We start from the raw sequence: 26,382 nt of genomic DNA on the forward strand, positions 1-26,382 counted from the left end.
AACCACGTGTGTAGCATTTAACTGAAAGGTAGTGTGGCCGAGCGGTCCAAGGCGCTGGATTCAGGTTCCAGTCTCTACGGAGGCGTGGGTTCAAATCCCACCACTGCCATGTCCATCTTCTTAGGATCCATGAGATTTGATGTGTTTGTGCCAAGTATCAACCTGCAGACCTTCCAAGGGCTTTTCAGGTCCTCCATTGTACTATTCAAATTCCACCACAACCAATCATGCCGTAACTCTTGAACAAAAGGCCTTTTGTTACAAAGACACGCCCACAATTGTCGACAGACTAAGAATGCACTGCAGTACTTGTTGTGTATTTACCATTGTCAACATTGAACCCAGGATACGCCGTTCAGTTTGGAGGAATTCTTTTTCACCCCTCCAATGCTGTCAGGGTTTGAAGGTGCGACGGTGCTGACGGTCCACAGACCACCACCCAAGGAGCAGAGTGGCGCAGCGGAAGCGTGCTGGGCCCATCACCCAGAGGTCGATGGATCGAAACCATCCTCTTCTAAGTGCACCCTTCCCAAATGGCTAAGGACCACCGGTGTCAATTTTTAAATACACATTGCATTGGCTTGGCTGATCCTTTCTTCAAACAAAATTCCATCCATCCTCCTCCATGTTAAAGTTTTCATCATTGTTTGCATCTCATCTGTCTGCTCTTTGTATTGGTGACAGCCGAGCGGTCCAAGGCGCTGCATTCAGGTTCCAGTCTCTACGGAGGCGTGGGTTCAAATCCTACCGCTGCCATGTCCATCTTCTTAGCATCCATGAGATTTGATGTGTTTGTGCCAAGTATCAAACTGCAGACCTTCCAAGGGCTTTTCAGGTCCTCCAGTGTACTATTCAAATTCCACCACAACCAATCATGCCGTAACTCTTGAACAAAAGGCCTTTTGTTACAAAGACACGCCCACAATTGTCGCCAGACTAAGAATGCACTGCTTCACTTGCTGTGTATTTACCATTGTCAACATTGAACCCAGGATACGCCGTTCAGTTTGGAGGAATTCTTTTTCACCCCTCCAATGCTGTCAGGGTTTGAAGGTGCGACGCTGCTGACGGTCTACAGAACTTCACCCAAGGAGCAGAGTGGCGCAGCGGAAGCGTGCTGGGCCCATAACCCAGAGGTCGATGGATCGAAACCATCCTCTGCTAAGTGCACCCTTCCTAAATGCCTGAGGACCACGGGTGTCCATTTTTTAATACACATTGCATTGGCTTGGCTGATCCTTTCTTCAAACAAAACTCCATCCATCCTCCTCCATGTTAAAGTTTTAATCATTGTTTGCATCTCATCTGTCTGCTCTTTGTATTGGTGAGGGCCGAGCTGTCCAAGGCGCTGGATTCAGGTTCCAGTCTCTACGGAGGCGTGGGTTCAAATCCCACCGCTGCCATGTCCATCTTCTTAGCATCCATGAGATTTGATGTATTTGTGCCAAGTATCAAACTGCAGACCTTTCAAGGGCTTTTCAGGTCCTCCAGTGTACTATTCAAATTCCACCACAACCAATCATGCCGTAACTCTTGAACAAAAGGCCTTTTGTTACAACAACATGCCCACAATTGTTGCCTAACCTCCACCATACCTCCACCGAGGACGAGAACATTTAGATTTTTCTTTCCATCCTTTGCAATTCACCACTCTAATTCTAACATAGTGTGAGTAGAGAGGGAAAACATGTGATCTAACTGACACAAACAAACAGTGTACTGTTTCTGGCATATCCAAGTTATTTGCCAAAAAATGTACAGCGTTTGAGGTTTGTCAGCACATTGCACCTGCAAAGCTAATCAAGAGTCCTACTCTTTTAATATGCACATTGTGTCAGTCTCCTTTGAGACTATCAAAAATTGCCGTAGCCAACTATATTGCAAGTCGTCATGGCGGGGTATTGGGTAAAGTTTTCAACTAGCAATAATCGCGCCTCGGATAGACCTCATGGGCTACGATACTGCCACTGCGCAAGGCTGACGACACAGCTGAGAGAAGACAGCAGTGTGTCAGCTCCACATACTGTATGTCAGGGTTTAACACAAATACATCTCTGCCGTAAGTAATACACCGTATATACAGTATATAATTCATACCGATATGAAGCATACAGGCCACATACATGAAACTCAAATGTATAAGAATACATCACCACTAAATAAAGAGTGGTCTAAAATTTAAATATTAAACCGATAAAGACCCTGTGATACAATGGTGACCTGTCCAAGCTTTTACCTGGCTCTCGAGCAATGCATGCCGAGACAGAGTCCAACTCCCGAACACCCTGTGCAGTGTATTGGTCGAAACCTTACCAGAACACAAACAATCTCCAACAAAGTGTGTTGAATCAACTATCAGTTTTATTGGAAACAAGCAAATAATGTTGACCGTCATGCAACCATTTCCATTCTGGAAATTTCAAAGGTTAAACACAGTGTTGACATAGACATTGGAGAATTTTAAGGTCCCTTCATTTCAACCATGAGATTGCGTACCTCCGCCAAGGCCGAGAAAATTTAGACTTTTCTTTTCATCCTCTGCAATTCGGCATTCTAATTCTAACATAGTGTGGCTTAAGGCCAGTAAAGAGGGAAAACATGTGGTCTACCTGACGCAAACACGTTGAAATTTTTCAAAATTGTTTGCATCTCGTTGCATTCGTTGCTTGTACTTGTGACAGGCAGTGACAATAAAGTTGAATCTAATCTAATCTAATCTCATTTGGCTGCTTTTTGTATTGGTGAGGGATTTGATTGAACCACGTGTGTAGCATTTAACTGAAAGGTAGTGTGGCCGAGCGGTCCAAGGCGCTGGATTCAGGTTCCAGTCTCTACGGAGGCGTGGGTTCAAATCCCACCACTGCCATGTCCATCTTCTTAGGATCCATGAGATTTGATGTGTTTGTGCCAAGTATCAACCTGCAGACCTTCCAAGGGCTTTTCAGGTCCTCCAGTGTACTATTCAAATTCCACCACAACCAATCATGCCGTAACTCTTGAACAAAAGGCCTTTTGTTACAAAGACACGCCCACAATTGTCGCCAGACTAAGAATGCACTGCAGTACTTGTTGTGTATTTACCATTGTCAACATTGAACCCAGGATACGCCGTTCAGTTTGGAGGAATTCTTTTTCACCCCTCCAATGCTGTCAGGGTTTGAAGGTGCGACGCTGCTGACGGTCCACAAAACATCACCCAAGGAGCAGAGTGGCGCAGCGGAAGCGTGCTGGGCCCATAACCCAGAGGTCGATGGATTGAAACCATCCTCTGCTAAGTGCACCCTTCCTAAATGCCTAAGGACCACGGGTGTCCATTTTTTAATACACATTGCATTGGCTTGGCTGATCCTTTCTTCAAACAAAACTCCATCCATCCTCCTCCATGTTAAAGTTTTCATCATTGTTTGCATCTCATCTGTCTGCTCTTTGTATTGGTGAGGGGCGAGCTGTCCAAGGCGCTGCATTCAGGTTCCAGTCTCTACGGAGGCGTGGGTTCAAATCCCACCGCTGCCATGTCCATCTTCTTAGCATCCATGAGATTTGATGTGTTTGTGCCAAGTATCAAACTGCAGACCTTCCAAGGGCTTTTCAGGTCCTCCAGTGTACTATTCAAATTCCACCACAACCAATCATGCCGTAACTCTTGAACAAAAGGCCTTTTGTTACAAAGACACGCCCACAATTGTCGCCAGACTAAGAATGCACTGCTTCACTTGTTGTGTATTTACCATTGTCAACATTGAACCCAGGATACGCCGTTCAGTTTGGAGGAATTCTTTTTCACCCCTCCAATGCTGTCAGGGTTTGAAGGTGCGACGCTGCTGACGGTCCACAGAACTTCACCCAAGGAGCAGAGTGGCGCAGCGGAAGCGTGCTGGGCCCATAACCCAGAGGTCGATGGATCGAAACCATTCTCTGCTAAGTGCACCCTTCCTAAATGCCTGAGGACCACGGGTGTCCATTTTTTAATACACATTGCATTGGCTTGGCTGATCCTTTCTTCAAACAAAACTCCATCCATCCTCCTCCATGTTAAAGTTTTAATCATTGTTTGCATCTCATCTGTCTGCTCTTTGTATTGGTGAGGGCCGAGCTGTCCAAGGCGCTGGATTCAGGTTCCAGTCTCTACGGAGGCGTGGGTTCAAATCCCACCGCTGCCATGTCCATCTTCTTAGCATCCATGAGATTTGATGTATTTGTGCCAAGTATCAAACTGCAGACCTTTCAAGGGCTTTTCAGGTCCTCCAGTGTACTATTCAAATTCCACCACAACCAATCATGCCGTAACTCTTGAACAAAAGGCCTTTTGTTACAACAACATGCCCACAATTGTTGCCTAACCTCCACCATACCTCCACCGAGGACGAGAACATTTAGATTTTTCTTTCTATCCTTTGCAATTCACCACTCTATTTCTAACATAGTGTGAGTAGAGAGGGAAAACATGTGATCTAACTGACACAAACAAACAGTGTACTGTTTCTGGCATATCCAAGTTATTTGCCAAAAAATGTACAGCGTTTGAGGTTTGTCAGCACATTGCACCTGCAAAGCTAATCAAGAGTCCTACTCTTTTAATATGCACATTGTGTCAGTCTCCTTTGAGACTATCAAAAATTGCCGTAGCCAACTATATTGCAAGTCGTCATGGCGGGGTATTGGGTAAAGTTTTCAACTAGCAATAATCGCGCCTCGGATAGACCTCATGGGCTACGATACTGCCACTGCGCAAGGCTGACGACACAGCTGAGAGAAGACAGCAGTGTGTCAGCTCCACATACTGTATGTCAGGGTTTAACACAAATACATCTCTGCCGTAAGTAATACACCGTATATACAGTATATAATTCATACCGATATGAAGCATACAGGCCACATACATGAAACTCAAATGTATAAGAATACATCACCACTAAATAAAGAGTGGTCTAAAATTTAAATATTAAACCGATAAAGACCCTGTGATACAATGGTGACCTGTCCAAGCTTTTACCTGGCTCTCGAGCAATGCATGCCGAGACAGAGTCCAACTCCCGAACACCCTGTGCAGTGTATTGGTCGAAACCTTACCAGAACACAAACAATCTCCAACAAAGTGTGTTGAATCAACTATCAGTTTTATTGGAAACAAGCAAATAATGTTGACCGTCATGCAACCATTTCCATTCTGGAAATTTCAAAGGTTAAACACAGTGTTGACATAGACATTGGAGAATTTTAAGGTCCCTTCATTTCAACCATGAGATTGCGTACCTCCGCCAAGGCCGAGAAAATTTAGACTTTTCTTTTCATCCTCTGCAATTCGGCATTCTAATTCTAACATAGTGTGGCTTAAGGCCAGTAAAGAGGGAAAACATGTGGTCTACCTGACGCAAACACGTTGAAATTTTTCAAAATTGTTTGCATCTCGTTGCATTCGTTGCTTGTACTTGTGACAGGCAGTGACAATAAAGTTGAATCTAATCTAATCTAATCTCATTTGGCTGCTTTTTGTATTGGTGAGGGATTTGATTGAACCACGTGTGTAGCATTTAACTGAAAGGTAGTGTGGCCGAGCGGTCCAAGGCGCTGGATTCAGGTTCCAGTCTCTACGGAGGCGTGGGTTCAAATCCCACCACTGCCATGTCCATCTTCTTAGGATCCATGAGATTTGATGTGTTTGTGCCAAGTATCAACCTGCAGACCTTCCAAGGGCTTTTCAGGTCCTCCATTGTACTATTCAAATTCCACCACAACCAATCATGCCGTAACTCTTGAACAAAAGGCCTTTTGTTACAAAGACACGCCCACAATTGTCGCCAGACTAAGAATGCACTGCAGTACTTGTTGTGTATTTACCATTGTCAACATTGAACCCAGGATACGCCGTTCAGTTTGGAGGAATTCTTTTTCACCCCTCCAATGCTGTCAGGGTTTGAAGGTGCGACGGTGCTGACGGTCCACAGACCATCACCCAAGGAGCAGAGTGGCGCAGCGGAAGCGTGCTGGGCCCATAACCCAGAGGTCGATGGATCGAAACCATCCTCTGCTAAGTGCACCCTTCCCAAATGCCTAAGGACCACCGGTGTCAATTTTTAAATACACATTGCATTGGCTTGGCTGATCCTTTCTTCAAACAAAATTCCATCCATCCTCCTCCATGTTAAAGTTTTCATCATTGTTTGCATCTCATCTGTCTGCTCTTTGTATTGGTGACAGCCGAGCGGTCCAAGGCGCTGCATTCAGGTTCCAGTCTCTACGGAGGCGTGGGTTCAAATCCTACCGCTGCCATGTCCATCTTCTTAGCATCCATGAGATTTGATGTGTTTGTGCCAAGTATCAAACTGCAGACCTTCCAAGGGCTTTTCAGGTCCTCCAGTGTACTATTCAAATTCCACCACAACCAATCATGCCGTAACTCTTGAACAAAAGGCCTTTTGTTACAAAGACACGCCCACAATTGTCGCCAGACTAAGAATGCACTGCTTCACTTGCTGTGTATTTACCATTGTCAACATTGAACCCAGGATACGCCGTTCAGTTTGGAGGAATTCTTTTTCACCCCTCCAATGCTGTCAGGGTTTGAAGGTGCGACGCTGCTGACAGTCCACAAAACATCACCCAAGCAGCAGAGTGGCGCAGCGGAAGCGTGCTGGGCCCATAACCCAGAGGTCGATGGATCGAAACCATCCTCTGCTAAGTGCACCCTTCCTAAATGCCTAAAGACCACGGGTGTCCGTTTTTTAATACACATTGCATTGGCTTGGCTGATCCTTTCTTCAAACAAAACTCCATCCATCCGCCTCCATGTTAAAGTTTTCATCATTGTTTGCATCTCATCTGTCTGCTCTTTGTATTGGTGACGGCCGAGCGGTCCAAGGCGCTGCATTCAGGTTCCAGTCTCTACGGAGGCGTGGGTTCAAATCCCACCGCTGCCATGTCCATCTTCTTAGCATCCATGAGATTTGATGTGTTTGTGCCAAGTATCAAACTGCAGACCTTTCAAGGGCTTTTCAGGTCCTCCAGTGTACTATTCAAATTCCACCACAACCAATCATGCCGTAACTCTTGAACAAAAGGCCTTTTGTTACAAAGACACGCCCACAATTGTCGCCAGACTAAGAATGCACTGCAGTACTTGTTGTGTATTTACCATTGTCAACATTGAACCCAGGATACGCCGTTCAGTTTGGAGGAATTCTTTTTCACCCCTCCAATGCTGTCAGGGTTTGAAGGTGCGACGCTGCTGACGGTCCACAGACCATCACCCAAGGAGCAGAGTGGCGCAGCGGAAGCGTGCTGGGCCCATAACCCAGAGGTCGATGGACCGAAACCATCCTCTGCTAAGTGCACCCTTCCCAAATGCCTAAGGACCACCGGTGTCAATTTTTAAATACACATTGCATTGGCTTGGCTGATCCTTTCTTCAAACAAAACTCCATCCATCCTCCTCCATGTGAAAGTTTTAATCATTGTTTGCATCTCATCTGTCTGCTCTTTGTATTGGTGACAGCCGGGCGGTCCAAGGCGCTGCATTCAGGTTCCAGTCTCTACGGAGGCGTGGGTTCAAATCCCACCGCTGCCATGTCCATTTTCTTAGCATCCATGAGATTTGATGTGTTTGTGCCAAGTATCAAACTGCAGACCTTCCAAGGGCTTTTCAGGTCCTCCAGTGTACTATTCAAATTCCACCACAACCAATCATGCCGTAACTCTTGAACAAAAGGCCTTTTGTTACAAAGACACGCCCACAATTGTCGCCAGACTAAGAATGCACTGCTTCACTTGTTGTGTCTTTACCATTGTCAACATTGAACCCAGGATACGCCGTTCAGTTTGGAGGAATTCTTTTTCACCCCTCCAATGCTGTCAGGGTTTGAAGGTGCGACGCTGCTGACGGTCCACAGAACTTCACCCAAGGAGCAGAGTGGCGCAGCGGAAGCGTGCTGGGCCCATAACCCAGAGGTCGATGGATCGAAACCATCCTCTGCTAAGTGCACCCTTCCTAAATGCCTGAGGACCACGGGTGTCCATTTTTTAATACACATTGCATTGGCTTGGCTGATCCTTTCTTCAAACAAAACTCCATCCATCCTCCTCCATGTTAAAGTTTTAATCATTGTTTGCATCTCATCTGTCTGCTCTTTGTATTGGTGAGGGCCGAGCTGTCCAAGGCGCTGGATTCAGGTTCCAGTCTCTACGGAGGCGTGGGTTCAAATCCCACCGCTGCCATGTCCATCTTCTTAGCATCCATGAGATTTGATGTATTTGTGCCAAGTATCAAACTGCAGACCTTTCAAGGGCTTTTCAGGTCCTCCAGTGTACTATTCAAATTCCACCACAACCAATCATGCCGTAACTCTTGAACAAAAGGCCTTTTGTTACAACAACATGCCCACAATTGTTGCCTAACCTCCACCATACCTCCACCGAGGACGAGAACATTTAGATTTTTCTTTCCATCCTTTGCAATTCACCACTCTAATTCTAACATAGTGTGAGTAGAGAGGGAAAACATGTGATCTAACTGACACAAACAAACAGTGTACTGTTTCTGGCATATCCAAGTTATTTGCCAAAAAATGTACAGCGTTTGAGGTTTGTCAGCACATTGCACCTGCAAAGCTAATCAAGAGTCCTACTCTTTTAATATGCACATTGTGTCAGTCTCCTTTGAGACTATCAAAAATTGCCGTAGCCAACTATATTGCAAGTCGTCATGGCGGGGTATTGGGTAAAGTTTTCAACTAGCAATAATCGCGCCTCGGATAGACCTCATGGGCTACGATACTGCCACTGCGCAAGGCTGACGACACAGCTGAGAGAAGACAGCAGTGTGTCAGCTCCACATACTGTATGTCAGGGTTTAACACAAATACATCTCTGCCGTAAGTAATACACCGTATATACAGTATATAATTCATACCGATATGAAGCATACAGGCCACATACATGAAACTCAAATGTATAAGAATACATCACCACTAAATAAAGAGTGGTCTAAAATTTAAATATTAAACCGATAAAGACCCTGTGATACAATGGTGACCTGTCCAAGCTTTTACCTGGCTCTCGAGCAATGCATGCCGAGACAGAGTCCAACTCCCGAACACCCTGTGCAGTGTATTGGTCGAAACCTTACCAGAACACAAACAATCTCCAACAAAGTGTGTTGAATCAACTATCAGTTTTATTGGAAACAAGCAAATAATGTTGACCGTCATGCAACCATTTCCATTCTGGAAATTTCAAAGGTTAAACACAGTGTTGACATAGACATTGGAGAATTTTAAGGTCCCTTCATTTCAACCATGAGATTGCGTACCTCCGCCAAGGCCGAGAAAATTTAGACTTTTCTTTTCATCCTCTGCAATTCGGCATTCTAATTCTAACATAGTGTGGCTTAAGGCCAGTAAAGAGGGAAAACATGTGGTCTACCTGACGCAAACACGTTGAAATTTTTCAAAATTGTTTGCATCTCGTTGCATTCGTTGCTTGTACTTGTGACAGGCAGTGACAATAAAGTTGAATCTAATCTAATCTAATCTCATTTGGCTGCTTTTTGTATTGGTGAGGGATTTGATTGAACCACGTGTGTAGCATTTAACTGAAAGGTAGTGTGGCCGAGCGGTCCAAGGCGCTGGATTCAGGTTCCAGTCTCTACGGAGGCGTGGGTTCAAATCCCACCACTGCCATGTCCATCTTCTTAGGATCCATGAGATTTGATGTGTTTGTGCCAAGTATCAACCTGCAGACCTTCCAAGGGCTTTTCAGGTCCTCCATTGTACTATTCAAATTCCACCACAACCAATCATGCCGTAACTCTTGAACAAAAGGCCTTTTGTTACAAAGACACGCCCACAATTGTCGCCAGACTAAGAATGCACTGCAGTACTTGTTGTGTATTTACCATTGTCAACATTGAACCCAGGATACGCCGTTCAGTTTGGAGGAATTCTTTTTCACCCCTCCAATGCTGTCAGGGTTTGAAGGTGCGACGGTGCTGACGGTCCACAGACCATCACCCAAGGAGCAGAGTGGCGCAGCGGAAGCGTGCTGGGCCCATAACCCAGAGGTCGATGGATCGAAACCATCCTCTTCTAAGTGCACCCTTCCCAAATGGCTAAGGACCACCGGTGTCAATTTTTAAATACACATTGCATTGGCTTGGCTGATCCTTTCTTCAAACAAAATTCCATCCATCCTCCTCCATGTTAAAGTTTTCATCATTGTTTGCATCTCATCTGTCTGCTCTTTGTATTGGTGACAGCCGAGCGGTCCAAGGCGCTGCATTCAGGTTCCAGTCTCTACGGAGGCGTGGGTTCAAATCCTACCGCTGCCATGTCCATCTTCTTAGCATCCATGAGATTTGATGTGTTTGTGCCAAGTATCAAACTGCAGACCTTCCAAGGGCTTTTCAGGTCCTCCAGTGTACTATTCAAATTCCACCACAACCAATCATGCCGTAACTCTTGAACAAAAGGCCTTTTGTTACAAAGACACGCCCACAATTGTCGCCAGACTAAGAATGCACTGCTTCACTTGCTGTGTATTTACCATTGTCAACATTGAACCCAGGATACGCCGTTCAGTTTGGAGGAATTCTTTTTCACCCCTCCAATGCTGTCAGGGTTTGAAGGTGCGACGCTGCTGACGGTCCACAAAACATCACCCAAGGAGCAGAGTGGCGCAGCGGAAGCGTGCTGGGCCCATAACCCAGAGGTCGATGGATCGAAACCATCCTCTGCTAAGTGCACCCTTCCTAAATGCCTAAAGACCACGGGTGTCCGTTTTTTAATACACATTGCATTGGCTTGGCTGATCCTTTCTTCAAACAAAACTCCATCCATCCGCCTCCATGTTAAAGTTTTCATCATTGTTTGCATCTCATCTGTCTGCTCTTTGTATTGGTGACGGCCGAGCGGTCCAAGGCGCTGCATTCAGGTTCCAGTCTCTACGGAGGCGTGGGTTCAAATCCCACCGCTGCCATGTCCATCTTCTTAGCATCCATGAGATTTGATGTGTTTGTGCCAAGTATCAAACTGCAGACCTTTCAAGGGCTTTTCAGGTCCTCCAGTGTACTATTCAAATTCCACCACAACCAATCATGCCGTAACTCTTGAACAAAAGGCCTTTTGTTACAAAGACACGCCCACAATTGTCGCCAGACTAAGAATGCACTGCAGTACTTGTTGTGTATTTACCATTGTCAACATTGAACCCAGGATACGCCGTTCAGTTTGGAGGAATTCTTTTTCACCCCTCCAATGCTGTCAGGGTTTGAAGGTGCGACGCTGCTGACGGTCCACAGACCATCACCCAAGGAGCAGAGTGGCGCAGCGGAAGCGTGCTGGGCCCATAACCCAGAGGTCGATGGACCGAAACCATCCTCTGCTAAGTGCACCCTTCCCAAATGCCTAAGGACCACCGGTGTCAATTTTTAAATACACATTGCATTGGCTTGGCTGATCCTTTCTTCAAACAAAACTCCATCCATCCTCCTCCATGTGAAAGTTTTAATCATTGTTTGCATCTCATCTGTCTGCTCTTTGTATTGGTGACAGCCGGGCGGTCCAAGGCGCTGCATTCAGGTTCCAGTCTCTACGGAGGCGTGGGTTCAAATCCCACCGCTGCCATGTCCATTTTCTTAGCATCCATGAGATTTGATGTGTTTGTGCCAAGTATCAAACTGCAGACCTTCCAAGGGCTTTTCAGGTCCTCCAGTGTACTATTCAAATTCCACCACAACCAATCATGCCGTAACTCTTGAACAAAAGGCCTTTTGTTACAAAGACACGCCCACAATTGTCGCCAGACTAAGAATGCACTGCTTCACTTGCTGTGTATTTACCATTGTCAACATTGAACCCAGGATACGCCGTTCAGTTTGGAGGAATTCTTTTTCACCCCTCCAATGCTGTCAGGGTTTGAAGGTGCGACGCTGCTGACGGTCTACAGAACTTCACCCAAGGAGCAGAGTGGCGCAGCGGAAGCGTGCTGGGCCCATAACCCAGAGGTCGATGGATCGAAACCATCCTCTGCTAAGTGCACCCTTCCTAAATGCCTGAGGACCACGGGTGTCCATTTTTTAATACACATTGCATTGGCTTGGCTGATCCTTTCTTCAAACAAAACTCCATCCATCCTCCTCCATGTTAAAGTTTTAATCATTGTTTGCATCTCATCTGTCTGCTCTTTGTATTGGTGAGGGCCGAGCTGTCCAAGGCGCTGGATTCAGGTTCCAGTCTCTACGGAGGCGTGGGTTCAAATCCCACCGCTGCCATGTCCATCTTCTTAGCATCCATGAGATTTGATGTATTTGTGCCAAGTATCAAACTGCAGACCTTTCAAGGGCTTTTCAGGTCCTCCAGTGTACTATTCAAATTCCACCACAACCAATCATGCCGTAACTCTTGAACAAAAGGCCTTTTGTTACAACAACATGCCCACAATTGTTGCCTAACCTCCACCATACCTCCACCGAGGACGAGAACATTTAGATTTTTCTTTCCATCCTTTGCAATTCACCACTCTAATTCTAACATAGTGTGAGTAGAGAGGGAAAACATGTGATCTAACTGACACAAACAAACAGTGTACTGTTTCTGGCATATCCAAGTTATTTGCCAAAAAATGTACAGCGTTTGAGGTTTGTCAGCACATTGCACCTGCAAAGCTAATCAAGAGTCCTACTCTTTTAATATGCACATTGTGTCAGTCTCCTTTGAGACTATCAAAAATTGCCGTAGCCAACTATATTGCAAGTCGTCATGGCGGGGTATTGGGTAAAGTTTTCAACTAGCAATAATCGCGCCTCGGATAGACCTCATGGGCTACGATACTGCCACTGCGCAAGGCTGACACAGCTGAGAGAAGACAGCAGTGTGTCAGCTCCACATACTGTATGTCAGGGTTTAACACAAATACATCTCTGCCGTAAGTAATACACCGTATATACAGTATATAATTCATACCGATATGAAGCATACAGGCCACATACATGAAACTCAAATGTAAAAGAATACATCACCACTAAATAAAGAGTGGTCTAAAATTTAAATATTAAACCGATAAAGACCCTGTGATACAATGGTGACCTGTCCAAGCTTTTACCTGGCTCTCGAGCAATGCATGCCGAGACAGAGTCCAACTCCCGAACACCCTGTGCAGTGTATTGGTCGAAACCTTACCAGAACACAAACAATCTCCAACAAAGTGTGTTGAATCAACTATCAGTTTTATTGGAAACAAGCAAATAATGTTGACCGTCATGCAACCATTTCCATTCTGGAAATTTCAAAGGTTAAACACAGTGTTGACATAGACATTGGAGAATTTTAAGGTCCCTTCATTTCAACCATGAGATTGCGTACCTCCGCCAAGGCCGAGAAAATTTAGACTTTTCTTTTCATCCTCTGCAATTCGGCATTCTAATTCTAACATAGTGTGGCTTAAGGCCAGTAAAGAGGGAAAACATGTGGTCTACCTGACGCAAACACGTTGAAATTTTTCAAAATTGTTTGCATCTCGTTGCATTCGTTGCTTGTACTTGTGACAGGCAGTGACAATAAAGTTGAATCTAATCTAATCTAATCTCATTTGGCTGCTTTTTGTATTGGTGAGGGATTTGATTGAACCACGTGTGTAGCATTTAACTGAAAGGTAGTGTGGCCGAGCGGTCCAAGGCGCTGGATTCAGGTTCCAGTCTCTACGGAGGCGTGGGTTCAAATCCCACCACTGCCATGTCCATCTTCTTAGGATCCATGAGATTTGATGTGTTTGTGCCAAGTATCAACCTGCAGACCTTCCAAGGGCTTTTCAGGTCCTCCAGTGTACTATTCAAATTCCACCACAACCAATCATGCCGTAACTCTTGAACAAAAGGCCTTTTGTTACAAAGACACGCCCACAATTGTCGCCAGACTAAGAATGCACTGCAGTACTTGTTGTGTATTTACCATTGTCAACATTGAACCCAGGATACGCCGTTCAGTTTGGAGGAATTCTTTTTCACCCCTCCAATGCTGTCAGGGTTTGAAGGTGCGACGCTGCTGACGGTCCACAAAACATCACCCAAGGAGCAGAGTGGCGCAGCGGAAGCGTGCTGGGCCCATAACCCAGAGGTCGATGGATTGAAACCATCCTCTGCTAAGTGCACCCTTCCTAAATGCCTAAGGACCACGGGTGTCCATTTTTTAATACACATTGCATTGGCTTGGCTGATCCTTTCTTCAAACAAAACTCCATCCATCCTCCTCCATGTTAAAGTTTTCATCATTGTTTGCATCTCATCTGTCTGCTCTTTGTATTGGTGAGGGGCGAGCTGTCCAAGGCGCTGCATTCAGGTTCCAGTCTCTACGGAGGCGTGGGTTCAAATCCCACCGCTGCCATGTCCATCTTCTTAGCATCCATGAGATTTGATGTGTTTGTGCCAAGTATCAAACTGCAGACCTTCCAAGGGCTTTTCAGGTCCTCCAGTGTACTATTCAAATTCCACCACAACCAATCATGCCGTAACTCTTGAACAAAAGGCCTTTTGTTACAAAGACACGCCCACAATTGTCGCCAGACTAAGAATGCACTGCTTCACTTGTTGTGTATTTACCATTGTCAACATTGAACCCAGGATACGCCGTTCAGTTTGGAGGAATTCTTTTTCACCCCTCCAATGCTGTCAGGGTTTGAAGGTGCGACGCTGCTGACGGTCCACAGAACTTCACCCAAGGAGCAGAGTGGCGCAGCGGAAGCGTGCTGGGCCCATAACCCAGAGGTCGATGGATCGAAACCATTCTCTGCTAAGTGCACCCTTCCTAAATGCCTGAGGACCACGGGTGTCCATTTTTTAATACACATTGCATTGGCTTGGCTGATCCTTTCTTCAAACAAAACTCCATCCATCCTCCTCCATGTTAAAGTTTTAATCATTGTTTGCATCTCATCTGTCTGCTCTTTGTATTGGTGAGGGCCGAGCTGTCCAAGGCGCTGGATTCAGGTTCCAGTCTCTACGGAGGCGTGGGTTCAAATCCCACCGCTGCCATGTCCATCTTCTTAGCATCCATGAGATTTGATGTATTTGTGCCAAGTATCAAACTGCAGACCTTTCAAGGGCTTTTCAGGTCCTCCAGTGTACTATTCAAATTCCACCACAACCAATCATGCCGTAACTCTTGAACAAAAGGCCTTTTGTTACAACAACATGCCCACAATTGTTGCCTAACCTCCACCATACCTCCACCGAGGACGAGAACATTTAGATTTTTCTTTCTATCCTTTGCAATTCACCACTCTATTTCTAACATAGTGTGAGTAGAGAGGGAAAACATGTGATCTAACTGACACAAACAAACAGTGTACTGTTTCTGGCATATCCAAGTTATTTGCCAAAAAATGTACAGCGTTTGAGGTTTGTCAGCACATTGCACCTGCAAAGCTAATCAAGAGTCCTACTCTTTTAATATGCACATTGTGTCAGTCTCCTTTGAGACTATCAAAAATTGCCGTAGCCAACTATATTGCAAGTCGTCATGGCGGGGTATTGGGTAAAGTTTTCAACTAGCAATAATCGCGCTTCGGATAGACCTCATGGGCTACGATACTGCCACTGCGCAAGGCTGACGACACAGCTGAGAGAAGACAGCAGTGTGTCAGCTCCACATACTGTATGTCAGGGTTTAACACAAATACATCTCTGCCGTAAGTAATACACCGTATATACAGTATATAATTCATACCGATATGAAGCATACAGGCCACATACATGAAACTCAAATGTATAAGAATACATCACCACTAAATAAAGAGTGGTCTAAAATTTAAATATTAAACCGATAAAGACCCTGTGATACAATGGTGACCTGTCCAAGCTTTTACCTGGCTCTCGAGCAATGCATGCCGAGACAGAGTCCAACTCCCGAACACCCTGTGCAGTGTATTGGTCGAAACCTTACCAGAACACAAACAATCTCCAACAAAGTGTGTTGAATCAACTATCAGTTTTATTGGAAACAAGCAAATAATGTTGACCGTCATGCAACCATTTCCATTCTGGAAATTTCAAAGGTTAAACACAGTGTTGACATAGACATTGGAGAATTTTAAGGTCCCTTCATTTCAACCATGAGATTGCGTACCTCCGCCAAGGCCGAGAAAATTTAGACTTTTCTTTTCATCCTCTGCAATTCGGCATTCTAATTCTAACATAGTGTGGCTTAAGGCCAGTAAAGAGGGAAAACATGTGGTCTACCTGACGCAAACACGTTGAAATTTTTCAAAATTGTTTGCATCTCGTTGCATTCGTTGCTTGTACTTGTGACAGGCAGTGACAATAAAGTTGAATCTAATCTAATCTAATCTCATTTGGCTGCTTTTTGTATTGGTGAGGGATTTGATTGAACCACGTGTGTAGCATTTAACTGAAAGGTAGTGTGGCCGAGCGGTCCAAGGCGCTGGATTCAGGTTCCAGTCTCTACGGAGGCGTGGGTTCAAATCCCACCACTGCCATGTCCATCTTCTTAGGATCCATGAGATTTGATGTGTTTGTGCCAAGTATCAACCTGCAGACCTTCCAAGGGCTTTTCAGGTCCTCCATTGTACTATTCAAATTCCACCACAACCAATCATGCCGTAACTCTTGAACAAAAGGCCTTTTGTTACAAAGACACGCCCACAATTGTCGCCAGACTAAGAATGCACTGCAGTACTTGTTGTGTATTTACCATTGTCAACATTGAACCCAGGATACGCCGTTCAGTTTGGAGGAATTCTTTTTCACCCCTCCAATGCTGTCAGGGTTTGAAGGTGCGACGGTGCTGACGGTCCACAGACCATCACCCAAGGAGCAGAGTGGCGCAGCGGAAGCGTGCTGGGCCCATAACCCAGAGGTCGATGGATCGAAACCATCCTCTGCTAAGTGCACCCTTCCCAAATGCCTAAGGACCACCGGTGTCAATTTTTAAATACACATTGCATTGGCTTGGCTGATCCTTTCTTCAAACAAAATTCCATCCATCCTCCTCCATGTTAAAGTTTTCATCATTGTTTGCATCTCATCTGTCTGCTCTTTGTATTGGTGACAGCCGAGCGGTCCAAGGCGCTGCATTCAGGTTCCAGTCTCTACGGAGGCGTGGGTTCAAATCCTACCGCTGCCATGTCCATCTTCTTAGCATCCATGAGATTTGATGTGTTTGTGCCAAGTATCAAACTGCAGACCTTCCAAGGGCTTTTCAGGTCCTCCAGTGTACTATTCAAATTCCACCACAACCAATCATGCCGTAACTCTTGAACAAAAGGCCTTTTGTTACAAAGACACGCCCACAATTGTCGCCAGACTAAGAATGCACTGCTTCACTTGCTGTGTATTTACCATTGTCAACATTGAACCCAGGATACGCCGTTCAGTTTGGAGGAATTCTTTTTCACCCCTCCAATGCTGTCAGGGTTTGAAGGTGCGACGCTGCTGACAGTCCACAAAACATCACCCAAGCAGCAGAGTGGCGCAGCGGAAGCGTGCTGGGCCCATAACCCAGAGGTCGATGGATCGAAACCATCCTCTGCTAAGTGCACCCTTCCTAAATGCCTAAAGACCACGGGTGTCCGTTTTTTAATACACATTGCATTGGCTTGGCTGATCCTTTCTTCAAACAAAACTCCATCCATCCGCCTCCATGTTAAAGTTTTCATCATTGTTTGCATCTCATCTGTCTGCTCTTTGTATTGGTGACGGCCGAGCGGTCCAAGGCGCTGCATTCAGGTTCCAGTCTCTACGGAGGCGTGGGTTCAAATCCCACCGCTGCCATGTCCATCTTCTTAGCATCCATGAGATTTGATGTGTTTGTGCCAAGTATCAAACTGCAGACCTTTCAAGGGCTTTTCAGGTCCTCCAGTGTACTATTCAAATTCCACCACAACCAATCATGCCGTAACTCTTGAACAAAAGGCCTTTTGTTACAAAGACACGCCCACAATTGTCGCCAGACTAAGAATGCACTGCAGTACTTGTTGTGTATTTACCATTGTCAACATTGAACCCAGGATACGCCGTTCAGTTTGGAGGAATTCTTTTTCACCCCTCCAATGCTGTCAGGGTTTGAAGGTGCGACGCTGCTGACGGTCCACAGACCATCACCCAAGGAGCAGAGTGGCGCAGCGGAAGCGTGCTGGGCCCATAACCCAGAGGTCGATGGACCGAAACCATCCTCTGCTAAGTGCACCCTTCCCAAATGCCTAAGGACCACCGGTGTCAATTTTTAAATACACATTGCATTGGCTTGGCTGATCCTTTCTTCAAACAAAACTCCATCCATCCTCCTCCATGTGAAAGTTTTAATCATTGTTTGCATCTCATCTGTCTGCTCTTTGTATTGGTGACAGCCGGGCGGTCCAAGGCGCTGCATTCAGGTTCCAGTCTCTACGGAGGCGTGGGTTCAAATCCCACCGCTGCCATGTCCATTTTCTTAGCATCCATGAGATTTGATGTGTTTGTGCCAAGTATCAAACTGCAGACCTTCCAAGGGCTTTTCAGGTCCTCCAGTGTACTATTCAAATTCCACCACAACCAATCATGCCGTAACTCTTGAACAAAAGGCCTTTTGTTACAAAGACACGCCCACAATTGTCGCCAGACTAAGAATGCACTGCTTCACTTGTTGTGTCTTTACCATTGTCAACATTGAACCCAGGATACGCCGTTCAGTTTGGAGGAATTCTTTTTCACCCCTCCAATGCTGTCAGGGTTTGAAGGTGCGACGCTGCTGACGGTCCACAGAACTTCACCCAAGGAGCAGAGTGGCGCAGCGGAAGCGTGCTGGGCCCATAACCCAGAGGTCGATGGATCGAAACCATCCTCTGCTAAGTGCACCCTTCCTAAATGCCTAAGGACCACGGGTGTCCATTTTTTAATACACATTGCATTGGCTTGGCTGATCCTTTCTTCAAACAAAACTCCATCCATCCTCCTCCATGTTAAAGTTTTCATCATTGTTTGCATCTCATCTGTCTGCTCTTTGTATTGGTGACGGCCGAGCGGTCCAAGGCGCTGCATTCAGGTTCCAGTCTCTACGGAGGCGTGGGTTCAAATCCCACCGCTGCCATGTCCATCTTCTTAGCATCCATGAGATTTGATGTGTTTGTGCCAAGTATCAAACTGCAGACCTTTCAAGGGCTTTTCAGGTCCTCCAGTGTACTACTCAAATTCCACCACAACCAATCATGCCGTAACTCTTGAACAAAAGGCCTTTTGTTACAACAACATGCCCACAATTGTTGCCTAACCTCCACCATACCTCCACCGAGGACGAGAACATTTAGATTTTTCTTTCCATCCTTTGCAATTCACCACTCTAATTCTAACATAGTGTGAGTAGAGAGGGAAAACATGTGATCTAACTGACACAAACAAACAGTGTACTGTTTCTGGCATATCCAAGTTATTTGCCAAAAAATGTACAGCGTTTGAGGTTTGTCAGCACATTGCACCTGCAAAGCTAATCAAGAGTCCTACTTTTTTAATATGCACATTGTGTCAGTCTCCTTTGAGACTATCAAAAATTGCCGTAGCCGACTATATTGCAAGTCGTCATGGCGGGGTATTGGGTAAAGTTTTCAACTAGCAATAATCGCGCCTCGGATAGACCTCATGGGCTACGATATTGCCACTGCGCAAGGCTGACACAGCTGAGAGAAGACAGCAGTGTGTCAGCTCCACATACTGTATGTCAGGGTTTAACACAAATACATCTCTGCCGTAAGTTATACACCGTATATACAGTATATAATTCATACCGATATGAAGCATACAGGCCACATACATGAAACTCAAATGTATAAGAATACATCACCACTAAATAAAGAGTGGTCTAAAATTTAAATATTAAACCGATAAAGACCCTGTGATACAATGGTGACCTGTCCAAGCTTTTACCTGGCTCTCGAGCAATGCATGCCGAGACAGAGTCCAACTCCCGAACACCCTGTGCAGTGTATTGGTCGAAACCTTACCAGAACACAAACAATCTCCAACAAAGTGTGTTGAATCAACTATCAGTTTTATTGGAAACAAGCAAATAATGTTGACCGTCATGCAACCATTTCCATTCTGGAAATTTCAAAGGTTAAACACAGTGTTGACATAGACATTGGAGAATTTTAAGGTCCCTTCATTTCAACCATGAGATTGCGTACCTCCGCCAAGGCCGAGAAAATTTAGACTTTTCTTTTCATCCTCTGCAATTCGGCATTCTAATTCTAACATAGTGTGGCTTAAGGCCAGTAAAGAGGGAAAACATGTGGTCTACCTGACGCAAACACGTTGAAATTTTTCAAAATTGTTTGCATCTCGTTGCATTCGTTGCTTGTACTTGTGACAGGCAGTGACAATAAAGTTGAATCTAATCTAATCTAATCTCATTTGGCTGCTTTTTGTATTGGTGAGGGATTTGATTGAACCACGTGTGTAGCATTCAACTGAAAGGTAGTGTGGCCGAGCGGTCCAAGGCGCTGGATTCAGGTTCCAGTCCCACGGAGGCGTGGGTTCAAATCCCACCGCTGCCATGTCCATCTTCTTAGCATCCATGAGATTTGATGTGTTTGTGCCAAGTATCAAACTGCAGACCTTCCAAGGGCTTTTCAGGTCCTCCAGTGTACTATTCAAATTCCACCACAACCAATCATGCCGTAACTCTTGAACAAAAGGCCTTTTGTTACAACAACATGCCCACAATTGTTGCCTAACCTCCACCATACCTCCACCGAGGACGAGAACATTTAGATTTTTCTTTCCATCCTTTGCAATTCACCACTCTAATTCTAACATAGTGTGAGTAGAGAGGGAAAACATGTTATCTAACTGACACAAACAAACAGTGTACTGTTTCTGGCATATCCAAGTTATTTGCCAAAAAATGTACAGCGTTTGAGGTTTGTCGGCACATTGCACCTGCAAAGCTAATCAAGAGTCCTACTTTTTTAATATGCACATTGTGTCAGTCTCCTTTGAGACTATCAAAAATTGCCGTAGCCGACTATATTGCAAGTCGTCATGGCGGGGTATTGGGTAAAGTTTTCAACTAGCAATAATCGCGCTTCGGATAGACCTCATGGGCTACGATACTGCCACTGCGCAAGGCTGACGACACAGCTGAGAGAAGACAGCAGTTTGTCAGCTCCACATACTGTATGTCAGGGTTTAACACAAATACATCTCTGCCGTAAGTAATACACCGTATATACAGTATATAATTCATACCGATATGAAGCATACAGGCCACATACATGAAACTCAAATGTATAAGAATACATCACCACTAAATAAAGAGTGGTCTAAAATTTAAATATTAAACCGATAAAGACCCTGTGATACAATGGTGACCTGTCCAAGCTTTTACCTGGCTCTCGAGCAATGCATGCCGAGACAGAGTCCAACTCCCGAACACCCTGTGCAGTGTATTGGTCGAAACCTTACCAGAACACAAACAATCTCCAACAAAGTGTGTTGAATCAACTATCAGTTTTATTGGAAACAAGCAAATAATGTTGACCGTCATGCAACCATTTCCATTCTGGAAATTTCAAAGGTTAAACACAGTGTTGACATAGACATTGGAGATTTTTAAGGTCCCTTCATTTCAACCATGAGATTGCGTACCTCCGCCAAGGCCGAGAAAATTTAGACTTTTCTTTTCATCCTCTGCAATTCGGCATTCTAATTCTAACATAGTGTGGCTTAAGGCCAGTAAAGAGGGAAAACATGTGGTCTACCTGACGCAAACACGTTGAAATTTTTCAAAATTGTTTGCATCTCGTTGCATTCGTTGCTTGTACTTGTGACAGGCAGTGACAATAAAGTTGAATCTAATCTAATCTAATCTCATTTGGCTGCTTTTTGTATTGGTGAGGGATTTGATTGAACCACGTGTGTAGCATTCAACTGAAAGGTAGTGTGGCCGAGCGGTCCAAGGCGCTGGATTCAGGTTCCAGTCCCACGGAGGCGTGGGTTCAAATCCCACCGCTGCCATGTCCATCTTCTTAGCATCCATGAGATTTGATGTGTTTGTGCCAAGTATCAAACTGCAGACCTTCCAAGGGCTTTTCAGGTCCTCCAGTGTACTATTCAAATTCCACCACAACCAATCATGCCGTAACTCTTGAACAAAAGGCCTTTTGTTACAACAACATGCCCACAATTGTTGCCTAACCTCCACCATACCTCCACCGAGGACGAGAACATTTAGATTTTTCTTTCCATCCTTTGCAATTCACCACTCTAATTCTAACATAGTGTGAGTAGAGAGGGAAAACATGTTATCTAACTGACACAAACAAACAGTGTACTGTTTCTGGCATATCCAAGTTATTTGCCAAAAAATGTACAGCGTTTGAGGTTTGTCGGCACATTGCACCTGCAAAGCTAATCAAGAGTCCTACTTTTTTAATATGCACATTGTGTCAGTCTCCTTTGAGACTATCAAAAATTGCCGTAGCCGACTATATTGCAAGTCGTCATGGCGGGGTATTGGGTAAAGTTTTCAACTAGCAATAATCGCGCTTCGGATAGACCTCATGGGCTACGATACTGCCACTGCGCAAGGCTGACGACACAGCTGAGAGAAGACAGCAGTTTGTCAGCTCCACATACTGTATGTCAGGGTTTAACACAAATACATCTCTGCCGTAAGTAATACACCGTATATACAGTATATAATTCATACCGATATGAAGCATACAGGCCACATACATGAAACTCAAATGTATAAGAATACATCACCACTAAATAAAGAGTGGTCTAAAATTTAAATATTAAACCGATAAAGACCCTGTGATACAATGGTGACCTGTCCAAGCTTTTACCTGGCTCTCGAGCAATGCATGCCGAGACAGAGTCCAACTCCCGAACACCCTGTGCAGTGTATTGGTCGAAACCTTACCAGAACACAAACAATCTCCAACAAAGTGTGTTGAATCAACTATCAGTTTTATTGGAAACAAGCAAATAATGTTGACCGTCATGCAACCATTTCCATTCTGGAAATTTCAAAGGTTAAACACAGTGTTGACATAGACATTGGAGATTTTTAAGGTCCCTTCATTTCAACCATGAGATTGCGTACCTCCGCCAAGGCCGAGAAAATTTAGACTTTTCTTTTCATCCTCTGCAATTCGGCATTCTAATTCTAACATAGTGTGGCTTAAGGCCAGTAAAGAGGGAAAACATGTGGTCTACCTGACGCAAACACGTTGAAATTTTTCAAAATTGTTTGCATCTCGTTGCATTCGTTGCTTGTACTTGTGACAGGCAGTGACAATAAAGTTGAATCTAATCTAATCTAATCTCATTTGGCTGCTTTTTGTATTGGTGAGGGATTTGATTGAACCACGTGTGTAGCATTCAACTGAAAGGTAGTGTGGCCGAGCGGTCCAAGGCGCTGGATTCAGGTTCCAGTCCCACGGAGGCGTGGGTTCAAATCCCACCGCTGCCATGTCCATCTTCTTAGCATCCATGAGATTTGATGTGTTTGTGCCAAGTATCAAACTGCAGACCTTCCAAGGGCTTTTCAGGTCCTCCAGTGTACTATTCAAATTCCACCACAACCAATCATGCCGTAACTCTTGAACAAAAGGCCTTTTGTTACAAAGACACGCCCACAATTGTCGCCAGACTAAGAATGCACTGCTTCACTTGCTGTGTATTTACCATTGTCAACATTGAACCCAGGATACGCCGTTCAGTTTGGAGGAATTCTTTTTCACCCCTCCAATGCTGTCAGGGTTTGAAGGTGCGACGCTGCTGACAGTCCACAAAACATCACCCAAGCAGCAGAGTGGCGCAGCGGAAGCGTGCTGGGCCCATAACCCAGAGGTCGATGGATCGAAACCATCCTCTGCTAAGTGCACCCTTCCTAAATGCCTAAAGACCACGGGTGTCCGTTTTTTAATACACATTGCATTGGCTTGGCTGATCCTTTCTTCAAACAAAACTCCATCCATCCGCCTCCATGTTAAAGTTTTCATCATTGTTTGCATCTCATCTGTCTGCTCTTTGTATTGGTGACGGCCGAGCGGTCCAAGGCGCTGCATTCAGGTTCCAGTCTCTACGGAGGCGTGGGTTCAAATCCCACCGCTGCCATGTCCATCTTCTTAGCATCCATGAGATTCGATGTGTTTGTGCCAAGTATCAAACTGCAGACCTTTCAAGGGCTTTTCAGGTCCTCCAGTGTACTATTCAAATTCCACCACAACCAATCATGCCGTAACTCTTGAACAAAAGGCCTTTTGTTACAAAGACACGCCCACAATTGTCGCCAGACTAAGAATGCACTGCAGTACTTGTTGTGTATTTACCATTGTCAACATTGAACCCAGGATACGCCGTTCAGTTTGGAGGAATTCTTTTTCACCCCTCCAATGCTGTCAGGGTTTGAAGGTGCGACGCTGCTGACGGTCCACAGACCATCACCCAAGGAGCAGAGTGGCGCAGCGGAAGCGTGCTGGGCCCATAACCCAGAGGTCGATGGACCGAAACCATCCTCTGCTAAGTGCACCCTTCCCAAATGCCTAAGGACCACCGGTGTCAATTTTTAAATACACATTGCATTGGCTTGGCTGATCCTTTCTTCAAACAAAACTCCATCCATCCTCCTCCATGTGAAAGTTTTAATCATTGTTTGCATCTCATCTGTCTGCTCTTTGTATTGGTGACAGCCGGGCGGTCCAAGGCGCTGCATTCAGGTTCCAGTCTCTACGGAGGCGTGGGTTCAAATCCCACCGCTGCCATGTCCATTTTCTTAGCATCCATGAGATTTGATGTGTTTGTGCCAAGTATCAAACTGCAGACCTTCCAAGGGCTTTTCAGGTCCTCCAGTGTACTATTCAAATTCCACCACAACCAATCATGCCGTAACTCTTGAACAAAAGGCCTTTTGTTACAAAGACACGCCCACAATTGTCGCCAGACTAAGAATGCACTGCTTCACTTGTTGTGTCTTTACCATTGTCAACATTGAACCCAGGATACGCCGTTCAGTTTGGAGGAATTCTTTTTCACCCCTCCAATGCTGTCAGGGTTTGAAGGTGCGACGCTGCTGACGGTCCACAGAACTTCACCCAAGGAGCAGAGTGGCGCAGCGGAAGCGTGCTGGGCCCATAACCCAGAGGTCGATGGATCGAAACCATCCTCTGCTAAGTGCACCCTTCCTAAATGCCTAAGGACCACGGGTGTCCATTTTTTAATACACATTGCATTGGCTTGGCTGATCCTTTCTTCAAACAAAACTCCATCCATCCTCCTCCATGTTAAAGTTTTCATCATTGTTTGCATCTCATCTGTCTGCTCTTTGTATTGGTGACGGCCGAGCGGTCCAAGGCGCTGCATTCAGGTTCCAGTCTCTACGGAGGCGTGGGTTCAAATCCCACCGCTGCCATGTCCATCTTCTTAGCATCCATGAGATTTGATGTATTTGTGCCAAGTATCAAACTGCAGACCTTTCAAGGGCTTTTCAGGTCCTCCAGTGTACTACTCAAATTCCACCACAACCAATCATGCCGTAACTCTTGAACAAAAGGCCTTTTGTTACAACAACATGCCCACAATTGTTGCCTAACCTCCACCATACCTCCACCGAGGACGAGAACATTTAGATTTTTCTTTCCATCCTTTGCAATTCACCACTCTAATTCTAACATAGTGTGAGTAGAGAGGGAAAACATGTGATCTAACTGACACAAACAAACAGTGTACTGTTTCTGGCATATCCAAGTTATTTGCCAAAAAATGTACAGCGTTTGAGGTTTGTCAGCACATTGCACCTGCAAAGCTAATCAAGAGTCCTACTTTTTTAATATGCACATTGTGTCAGTCTCCTTTGAGACTATCAAAAATTGCCGTAGCCGACTATATTGCAAGTCGTCATGGCGGGGTATTGGGTAAAGTTTTCAACTAGCAATAATCGCGCCTCGGATAGACCTCATGGGCTACGATATTGCCACTGCGCAAGGCTGACGACACAGCTGAGAGAAGACAGCAGTGTGTCAGCTCCACATACTGTATGTCAGGGTTTAACACAAATACATCTCTGCCGTAAGTTATACACCGTATATACAGTATATAATTCATACCGATATGAAGCATACAGGCCACATACATGAAACTCAAATGTATAAGAATACATCACCACTAAATAAAGAGTGGTCTAAAATTTAAATATTAAACCGATAAAGACCCTGTGATACAATGGTGACCTGTCCAAGCTTTTACCTGGCTCTCGAGCAATGCATGCCGAGACAGAGTCCAACTCCCGAACACCCTGTGCAGTGTATTGGTCGAAACCTTACCAGAACACAAACAATCTCCAACAAAGTGTGTTGAATCAACTATCAGTTTTATTGGAAACAAGCAAATAATGTTGACCGTCA

The 26,382-nt window shown here is 45.1% G+C and overlaps 28 non-coding genes across 28 annotated transcripts; 19 read left to right on the forward strand and 9 right to left on the reverse strand.

The window, feature by feature from the left end:
• Positions 1–27: 27 nt before the first annotated feature.
• trnal-cag (transfer RNA leucine (anticodon CAG)) lies at positions 28–109 on the forward strand. Its single transcript has one exon. It is a non-coding gene; the product is annotated as a tRNA-Leu (tRNA).
• A 1,729-nt stretch (positions 110–1,838) lies between these two features.
• On the reverse strand, positions 1,839–1,979 carry LOC143006471 (U4 spliceosomal RNA). The gene has a single exon (XR_012964307.1). It is a non-coding gene; the product is annotated as a U4 spliceosomal RNA (small nuclear RNA).
• An 805-nt stretch (positions 1,980–2,784) lies between these two features.
• trnal-cag (transfer RNA leucine (anticodon CAG)) lies at positions 2,785–2,866 on the forward strand. Its single transcript has one exon. It is a non-coding gene; the product is annotated as a tRNA-Leu (tRNA).
• Positions 2,867–4,595: 1,729 nt separating this feature from the next.
• LOC143006472 (U4 spliceosomal RNA) lies at positions 4,596–4,736 on the reverse strand. The gene has a single exon (XR_012964308.1). It is a non-coding gene; the product is annotated as a U4 spliceosomal RNA (small nuclear RNA).
• Positions 4,737–5,541: 805 nt separating this feature from the next.
• On the forward strand, positions 5,542–5,623 carry trnal-cag (transfer RNA leucine (anticodon CAG)). Its single transcript has one exon. It is a non-coding gene; the product is annotated as a tRNA-Leu (tRNA).
• Positions 5,624–5,959: 336 nt separating this feature from the next.
• On the forward strand, positions 5,960–6,031 carry trnam-cau (transfer RNA methionine (anticodon CAU)). Its single transcript has one exon. It is a non-coding gene; the product is annotated as a tRNA-Met (tRNA).
• A 575-nt stretch (positions 6,032–6,606) lies between these two features.
• On the forward strand, positions 6,607–6,678 carry trnam-cau (transfer RNA methionine (anticodon CAU)). Its single transcript has one exon. It is a non-coding gene; the product is annotated as a tRNA-Met (tRNA).
• Positions 6,679–7,900: 1,222 nt separating this feature from the next.
• trnam-cau (transfer RNA methionine (anticodon CAU)) lies at positions 7,901–7,972 on the forward strand. Its single transcript has one exon. It is a non-coding gene; the product is annotated as a tRNA-Met (tRNA).
• Positions 7,973–8,646: 674 nt separating this feature from the next.
• On the reverse strand, positions 8,647–8,787 carry LOC143006474 (U4 spliceosomal RNA). The gene has a single exon (XR_012964309.1). It is a non-coding gene; the product is annotated as a U4 spliceosomal RNA (small nuclear RNA).
• Positions 8,788–9,592: 805 nt separating this feature from the next.
• Positions 9,593–9,674, forward strand: trnal-cag (transfer RNA leucine (anticodon CAG)). Its single transcript has one exon. It is a non-coding gene; the product is annotated as a tRNA-Leu (tRNA).
• Positions 9,675–10,657: 983 nt separating this feature from the next.
• Positions 10,658–10,729, forward strand: trnam-cau (transfer RNA methionine (anticodon CAU)). Its single transcript has one exon. It is a non-coding gene; the product is annotated as a tRNA-Met (tRNA).
• A 1,222-nt stretch (positions 10,730–11,951) lies between these two features.
• Positions 11,952–12,023, forward strand: trnam-cau (transfer RNA methionine (anticodon CAU)). The gene has a single exon. It is a non-coding gene; the product is annotated as a tRNA-Met (tRNA).
• A 674-nt stretch (positions 12,024–12,697) lies between these two features.
• On the reverse strand, positions 12,698–12,838 carry LOC143006475 (U4 spliceosomal RNA). Its single transcript, XR_012964310.1, has one exon. It is a non-coding gene; the product is annotated as a U4 spliceosomal RNA (small nuclear RNA).
• Positions 12,839–13,640: 802 nt separating this feature from the next.
• Positions 13,641–13,722, forward strand: trnal-cag (transfer RNA leucine (anticodon CAG)). Its single transcript has one exon. It is a non-coding gene; the product is annotated as a tRNA-Leu (tRNA).
• A 1,729-nt stretch (positions 13,723–15,451) lies between these two features.
• LOC143006431 (U4 spliceosomal RNA) lies at positions 15,452–15,592 on the reverse strand. Its single transcript, XR_012964270.1, has one exon. It is a non-coding gene; the product is annotated as a U4 spliceosomal RNA (small nuclear RNA).
• An 805-nt stretch (positions 15,593–16,397) lies between these two features.
• Positions 16,398–16,479, forward strand: trnal-cag (transfer RNA leucine (anticodon CAG)). Its single transcript has one exon. It is a non-coding gene; the product is annotated as a tRNA-Leu (tRNA).
• A 336-nt stretch (positions 16,480–16,815) lies between these two features.
• On the forward strand, positions 16,816–16,887 carry trnam-cau (transfer RNA methionine (anticodon CAU)). The gene has a single exon. It is a non-coding gene; the product is annotated as a tRNA-Met (tRNA).
• A 575-nt stretch (positions 16,888–17,462) lies between these two features.
• Positions 17,463–17,534, forward strand: trnam-cau (transfer RNA methionine (anticodon CAU)). The gene has a single exon. It is a non-coding gene; the product is annotated as a tRNA-Met (tRNA).
• A 1,222-nt stretch (positions 17,535–18,756) lies between these two features.
• trnam-cau (transfer RNA methionine (anticodon CAU)) lies at positions 18,757–18,828 on the forward strand. The gene has a single exon. It is a non-coding gene; the product is annotated as a tRNA-Met (tRNA).
• Positions 18,829–19,502: 674 nt separating this feature from the next.
• On the reverse strand, positions 19,503–19,643 carry LOC143006464 (U4 spliceosomal RNA). The gene has a single exon (XR_012964300.1). It is a non-coding gene; the product is annotated as a U4 spliceosomal RNA (small nuclear RNA).
• An 802-nt stretch (positions 19,644–20,445) lies between these two features.
• trnal-cag (transfer RNA leucine (anticodon CAG)) lies at positions 20,446–20,526 on the forward strand. The gene has a single exon. It is a non-coding gene; the product is annotated as a tRNA-Leu (tRNA).
• A 435-nt stretch (positions 20,527–20,961) lies between these two features.
• On the reverse strand, positions 20,962–21,102 carry LOC143006491 (U4 spliceosomal RNA). Its single transcript, XR_012964325.1, has one exon. It is a non-coding gene; the product is annotated as a U4 spliceosomal RNA (small nuclear RNA).
• Positions 21,103–21,907: 805 nt separating this feature from the next.
• On the forward strand, positions 21,908–21,988 carry trnal-cag (transfer RNA leucine (anticodon CAG)). The gene has a single exon. It is a non-coding gene; the product is annotated as a tRNA-Leu (tRNA).
• Positions 21,989–22,423: 435 nt separating this feature from the next.
• Positions 22,424–22,564, reverse strand: LOC143006492 (U4 spliceosomal RNA). Its single transcript, XR_012964326.1, has one exon. It is a non-coding gene; the product is annotated as a U4 spliceosomal RNA (small nuclear RNA).
• An 805-nt stretch (positions 22,565–23,369) lies between these two features.
• Positions 23,370–23,450, forward strand: trnal-cag (transfer RNA leucine (anticodon CAG)). The gene has a single exon. It is a non-coding gene; the product is annotated as a tRNA-Leu (tRNA).
• Positions 23,451–23,786: 336 nt separating this feature from the next.
• On the forward strand, positions 23,787–23,858 carry trnam-cau (transfer RNA methionine (anticodon CAU)). The gene has a single exon. It is a non-coding gene; the product is annotated as a tRNA-Met (tRNA).
• A 1,222-nt stretch (positions 23,859–25,080) lies between these two features.
• On the forward strand, positions 25,081–25,152 carry trnam-cau (transfer RNA methionine (anticodon CAU)). Its single transcript has one exon. It is a non-coding gene; the product is annotated as a tRNA-Met (tRNA).
• A 674-nt stretch (positions 25,153–25,826) lies between these two features.
• Positions 25,827–25,967, reverse strand: LOC143006476 (U4 spliceosomal RNA). Its single transcript, XR_012964311.1, has one exon. It is a non-coding gene; the product is annotated as a U4 spliceosomal RNA (small nuclear RNA).
• Positions 25,968–26,382: the final 415 nt, after the last annotated feature.

The sequence above is a fragment of the Genypterus blacodes genome, unplaced genomic scaffold, assembly GCF_046128005.1.
Source record: "Genypterus blacodes isolate CSIRO-AG114 ecotype Tasmania unplaced genomic scaffold, CSIRO-AGI_Gbla_v1 ptg000073l_1, whole genome shotgun sequence".
In the NCBI taxonomy this organism is placed as follows: domain Eukaryota; kingdom Metazoa; phylum Chordata; class Actinopteri; order Ophidiiformes; family Ophidiidae; genus Genypterus; species Genypterus blacodes.